Below are 6686 nucleotides of genomic sequence, written 5' to 3' on the forward strand. Positions count from 1 at the left end.
GGGGGGGGGGGGGGGGGGGGCTGAAAAGTCAAACTCAGTCTGGTTTACTTGCAGAAAAGTTGAAGGATAGACAATTTCTCTGGATAGCTTTTTTGAAGTTTATCTAAGAAGAGAAGAGGTGAGGTTCCTCTCCAGGTTCACCAAACCGACCTCTTGAGGCAACAAGTTTGAGAAGGGAAAGATGAGAGACCCATCAATATTAACTTACCAAACCTCCTTTCCAAGCTCTTAAATATTTAATCGTCCTTGGACAGCTCCGTTGCTTCGTAGGCCGAGCCAGTGTGGATCCCTTCTACAAGACCACTCCTGTTCCTGCTCAATGAAGGCCTTGTCTGGTGGCACCACACTGCCCAAGGAACGGGCGTCTCCAAAGAATTCAGGATTTTTTCCACCACAGGCAGTTCGAGGCTGACAGAGTTGGTTCACTGTGTCTTATTAGAGAAGGGCATAAATCCTGAATTCAGACTGGAAACCCGAGTATGCCGTGATGGCTTAATTTGTCTCGCTGGACAAACTGTCACATCGGCCACTTTACACCAAAAGTCTTCACTTTCTATAAATCTTACCCCTGTGTGCTTCACATACATTTGCTGAAAAGGCTAGCAAAGACAGGCATAACTGTGAGCTATACTGACCTACAAGGAGGGGAATGGTGACAACTGAACTGTTGATGTTCTGAAGGAAAGCAGAGAGGAGAAACCAGTTCTGCAGTGGCGCAACGTGGCAACTGACAACAGAAACTGGAATGACACCTCTAGCAAGCCACTTCCTTGTTCCATTTAAACCCTAACATGATGTTGCTTTTTGGTTTTCCAACTGGGCCTATACCTAGTTACACAGCATTCAATTATTCATAGGATCCTGGCAGATTTTTACTGTAACAATGCCACGCTTTTACATCTAAATCAAACATCTAAATCAAGAAAGAAACATGTTTATGGTGTGAGGAAGGTCAGCAAAACGCAAGAGAAAGTAGTGAGGTTTTTGCTTTGCTGTAATGACTACTGTGTTTTGGATCTGGGGCCTGTGTGTTTCAGCACACTTACAAGTGTAGCAGCAGGGCCAGGCTGCATCTCATGAGCCATGCATCATGTCAAGAAAGCACTCACTGGAGCATTTCAATTTGCTTTTGTGCGTCTCCCTGGCCTTCTTCACTGCCCCAGGTAGAGAAGAATGGAGGAGTGCATCACCCAATGTGAGTGAGTGAATGAGAGAGAGGGAGGGAGAGCAGCTGTGTGTGTGTGTGTGTGTGCGTGTTTGTTTGCGTGTGCATGTGTGCAAGAGACACAGAAAGAGTATCAGAGTGAGTGATGAGCTTCACAACCACTTCCTTCCAGCATTCAAACCATCACACAAGTCTCTCTTGTTTAATCCTCTGTCCTCTCTGTCGAGCTTTTTTAAGCATAATCCTGAAATACCTTGCAAAAATCCAGTTATGTAATTTTTTTTCTGAAAGTATCTACCATAGTTCAGTCCTGGCCCGTCACCTTAAAGCTGAAGCACAGCAACAATGTGTGCTAAATATTTTACGTGGAGGTAAAAAGTCAACCAGTTTAATATGGATAGCCTTTGTAGCACTCCAAACATGATACAAATCTTAAGTCAGGCACATATTTGGACCATGAAGCTACAAGGGTAAAAATAAATATGAAGTTTAGATGTTCTGACAGCATCTTAGCACTGTGTGAATGCTGTGCGAATATTATCAATTGAATATATTCAACAAATTACAACAACTTCAGAAATATGAAGCTGTTAGAGGAAGGGCCGGATAAACGCACAAAGGGGCCCCGGAGCAAAAATGAGCAGTGGGTCCCTGCTGAGCCCCCCACACACATATTGCCCCAGTGTGTTTTGCCTAAAGTCCTGGAAGCCAACCAGTCTCTACGCTGGAATACAACGCAGAACCAGGTTTTCTGTATGTCAGGTAATCTGTGATAAATTAATAAAACACACATTTGTTTCAAGATATGTACCATGTAAGCAGGTTATTAACCAAAATACTTAAAGTTATTTAAAAAATTCATGTTAGTAGACTTGCAAATAATTATCATTTTCAGTATTGATTAATCTTTTTGTTTTAAAAATGTTTTTAAAAAAAGTAGAAAGTCCATGTCAGCATATTCATATGTCTTGTTTTGTCTGATTAACAGTTTAAAATCCAAAAGATATTCAATTTACCTACATACAATATGAGAAAAGTAGCAAATCCTCACATTGAGGAAACTGCTTCACTATAACACAAACTAGTGGAAATGCTATACAGTCCTGACCCACACGACCTTAGCTGGTGAGGTGAACTGAAAACCTGAGCACACAGATTAGCTGCTGGTGTAGCATAAATAAGCTTTACAACTGGGAAGGAGTCAAGAATGTGTTGAAGACTTGCGAAAGTTACTACAGGAGCTCTAAGTGCAAAGAGACAGCACACACAGTGTCAGTATCCCCAAGACAATCTGTGTAGATTCCTCAAAAACATGTTTAAGAAAGAAAGAAACACCCCAGTTACATCGACAGTTAAATCACTGGGCTCATTTGCAGAACATCCACCATCCACCAGACTACAGCCTACACCCATCTGCGAGACAAATGTGTCGACCGCAGCAGATTCCTGCCCGGCCGTCCTCCTTGAGAACCTGTTTGCCCTGCCACGCCAGGGAGAAGGAGCATCGCCACCATTTTGATTGCTCTTCTCAGCCCCAGCATTGTCGCAGCACAGTGTGTCAAGCTCACAGTCTCCTTGTCAGCAAGATTTCACACAGTGGCCAGGGGAACTGCAGAGCACAGCCACACACACACACACACACACACACACACACACACTACAGCTGGCAAACACACCTCCTTCACTCTCCTGACAGACTAGTCAACAGACACATTTAGGATATAATGTGTGAAAAGTCAACAAGGGATATACTGTGGACACAGAGTGTGTTACAACATACAGCATGTTATCAGATGACCAACAACCTCATCCTTTAGCCCAAATAACTTTTAAAGTCATTATTTAATGCCTGAAAATAAATAAGTACAATCTTTCAATAACAGGCACATGTGTCGCCAAATAAACAGAAGGGGGTCCACCAGTCCCTTTGTAAATAATTAGTCTATAACTTAGGAGTAAGACAATAAACCAGAAGACTTTACTTTTAAATTTAGAGCCATCACAGAGCATGTAGATAACAGATAGAGGTAAAATATGTCCAAAAATTAATTCAAAACAAAAGCAGAGAATCATCTTGAGAACTTCCTTAAAGAAACTATCTGCAAAAGCCATTACTTCACTCCCACACACAGAGGGGAGAGAGAGAGAGAGAGAGAGAGAGAGAGAGAGAGAGAGAGAGAGAGACACCACTTTGTTGAACATTAACTACCTGCATGGCCAAAACGCTGCATTATTCAGCATTAAAATTCCTATCTCATTCATGTGTCCCTCAGCCAATCACAGTCTCAAAAACTGTAGGCCTAGCTGTCCTAAAGTGCCACCTGCAAATCTTTCAAAAATAAAATTAATTAAATCCCACGTATTTACAAGTCCAAATTGTGTTTAATCGTGTAAATGAAAGCAGCAAGTTCATGGAGTTAAAACACTGAAGTTAACCTTGAAAGCCCCCACGACAGGATCTAACCTCACTTTTCAGAGTTCTTCTGCTTCCTCTAAACTTCCGAGCTGAAAACGCAGAAAAAAAGCAGCAAAAGAAGAGGAAGCAGAAGCAGCAGCAGCAGCAGAAGAAGAACAAGAAGGTTGTGGCCGATTATTTTTTGAACACAACCTTTGTTCTGGCGTGAGGGATCCTGCCTGTCTGACTCCAGGGCTCTCCTTGGAGACTCATCTGCTTTCCTCCATTTTATGGTGAAGCCCTAGTATGACATACCTGACTTGAGACCAGTGACAGCAAACAGGCATCCAAAACAGTGCAGGGGACAAGCGGGTAACAATGTAGCATTAAGCACCAGGAACAAAAACAAAAACATTAGAATAAAAATATGTCAAAGCCACGCTGCGCTTACATTCATATATCACCACCATCAAGAGATATCTCGCTCCAACCCTGTGGAGAACCGACTCAAAATCGCCACCAGATATGGTTTCTTTTTTAAAATTGAGAAGAGCAGGGGAGGAGGGGGGAACACATAAAGCCTCCTCACACTGGACATGGCTTTCATAGTGAGTGTGTGTGTGTGTGTGTGTGTGTGTGTGACTGGACCAGCGGCTATGCCAGCTCCTCTGTGTCGCTAATGGAGGCTGGTTGGGAGAGGAGAGCAATCCGTGCAATGGCTTCTCCATGAAGCTAACACGCAACAACACGCACGGCCGGAGAGGGGACGCACAGCCGGGGCCAGTAATTCCCCTGGCCAGACATGTCAGAATAACAAAACACTCCGCTCCGGTGCTGCCGAAACACGCAGGCGACCCCTCTTTACACCGCCGCGTCCATTTCCTTGTGTCACTTTGACAACAAGCCGACAGGCGACATAGCGAGGAAGCGGTAGGTTGGTAAGGATATTAACTGGGAAGCGAGAAGACCCACTTGACTTTGGCTGCATGGGTGCCAGCCGGAGCGCCCACCCGACTAAAATCTCGCCCCGTCTTCCTCTCACAAGTCTGCTGGACCTGGACTAAAATGAGGAAAGAGGGAGGGGGTCAGCTCTTTCCAGGTCATTCACGAGGCGCTCTCCAAATTATATCCCATGATCTACCATACCGACGTTCTCGCAGACCTTGAAAGCCCAGCCGAAATCTTGGCGAAACTGGAAATATAGTGCAAGATGGAAAAACTCACTGGTACAATCTTCTCCTCAAGCGATCCTCCCAAAAGTTGTCCTCGTATTTCATGCGTGCGCCCGGTCGGTCTAATGGATGATCGCCATCTTTCCTGCTTCTCCTTTGCTGCAGCTGCAGATGACCTGAGATCCGTCTGTCTCTGAATAATGAGCAACCACACAGACAAGGAAGACAATCTGCAAAGCAGGCTACACAAAGAAGTTTGGGAGACTAGCAAGCACCAGAGGGTGCACAAGAGTTTACGATGAGACGAGGGAGCATCAGCAGGATGGACAACGTCTATGTCTGAGAAGCTCATCCTTCATCTAGACTGAAGTCAGATAGCCTGCAAAGCCTTATCAGCGGCTCAGACCACCAACATGCGGGCAGTGTGAATTTTATATAGGCTTTCCATACCGTGTCTGCCACGTCATGGGGTTATCTGCAGTTCACTTTGGCGGCGATGATGCTGCTTCACACTTGAACAAGATAGACAAACAGATAGACACATATATATATATATCTATATCTATCTATATATATATATATATATATATAGATAGATATAGATAGATATATAAATTCAAAGTTGACACACATCCCAAATGTATATAATAAATATATCAAAATATATTAATTATAAAATATTTAAATACATAAAAAAAAACACCACTCACATTCAACACTGCCTCCATCCATTGATCAGCCCCACCCCCCCAAAAAAGGAGATTTATCATTTTAATTCAAATAAAACCAAAACAATAAACATTTTACATAAGAGTGTTAATTCATCCTGTCCTTCATTAAGAAAAAAAAGGCTTATTTATGTGTTGCAGTATGCTGTCATTACACTGTTACTGTAAAGTAGACATGCTGCTGCTGCTGCTGCATGCTGCTGTCCACCAGCTGCTAACAAAGAGGGAGCCGAAGACAAAAGGTGCAGGGCCCTGCTCAGATGTATGTCAGTGTAAGGATGGGGTGGGTGTGGGGGTTGAGCGCCAAGAAGGGGCATGCATGAGAGGGTGGATAGTGAGGAGAAGGGTCTACCTTGCATGATCGAGCGACTATAATGTCATCTGAGAACATTTATCTGCCTCGATGGCTTCTGCTGAAAATAATAAAAATGTGTTAACCAACCCTTATTACTATGAATGTTGCACTTAAATATATTTGGAAAATTGACGCACTAAGTGTTCTTGACATATTACTGCACTGTGAGAATTTTACAATGAAAATTTCATGAAAAACGTAGACTTCAGAGTTCTTATGTCATGAGCACTTATCTTCATACACTCAGACTCTAAGTTAACACTTTTAATGCATTACATGATGTAACTTTTTTCTATAACTGATAAAGTAAGCCCCGCAACCCTGTACGCAGGATAAGCGGTTGACAATGGATGGATGGATGGATGATAAAGTAAGACACTGAAAGTTATCTATCCTTGAGTCAAGAACAAATGTTTTGTTTTGCAGAATTATGGGAAAATACAATAAAACACATACTAATACATGTCATTATGTTAATCTAAATGCCACTATATTAATTTTTAATACCTGTTCATAGTAATTACTGTAATTACACAGTGTCTAGATGCATTGTGTTTTATTTTTACTTTTTTTCTTTTGTAGACGGTAGATGGCAACAACATCTTCTCTGACTACAAGAAAAGCATGTTAACTGTACTACACAGGTTTTTTTTTTTTTTTACAATTAAACAGCAAGTTTTTATTTATACTCAACAACAAAATTGTTTGAATCCCAGAAATGTCTTTTTTTTTTTACCCAATAATACTGTCTGTGACATTCAAACACCTGAAACACCTCGGCCACAAATCTTGTGAGCGGGTTCGCTAGTGATTGTTTGCTGATTTACAGGCAGAGACACAGAGAGGAATTAAATTTGTGTAAGATACAGAC

General features: G+C 42.3%; 1 protein-coding gene across 2 annotated transcripts in view; it reads right to left on the minus strand.

Moving 5' to 3' along the window:
* Positions 1–5086, minus strand: part of znf462 (zinc finger protein 462) — a 52338-nt gene extending 47252 nt beyond the window's left edge. For both annotated transcript variants that reach the window (XM_046066356.1, XM_046066355.1), the window contains exon 1: positions 4785–5086. The gene's annotated coding sequence lies outside the window, so the exon portion shown is untranslated. The remainder of the gene's footprint in view (positions 1–4784) is intronic.
* Between the last annotated feature and the right edge of the window lie 1600 nt (positions 5087–6686).

The sequence above is a fragment of the Micropterus dolomieu genome, linkage group LG13, assembly GCF_021292245.1.
Source record: "Micropterus dolomieu isolate WLL.071019.BEF.003 ecotype Adirondacks linkage group LG13, ASM2129224v1, whole genome shotgun sequence".
NCBI classification, from domain to species: Eukaryota; Metazoa; Chordata; class Actinopteri; order Centrarchiformes; family Centrarchidae; genus Micropterus; species Micropterus dolomieu.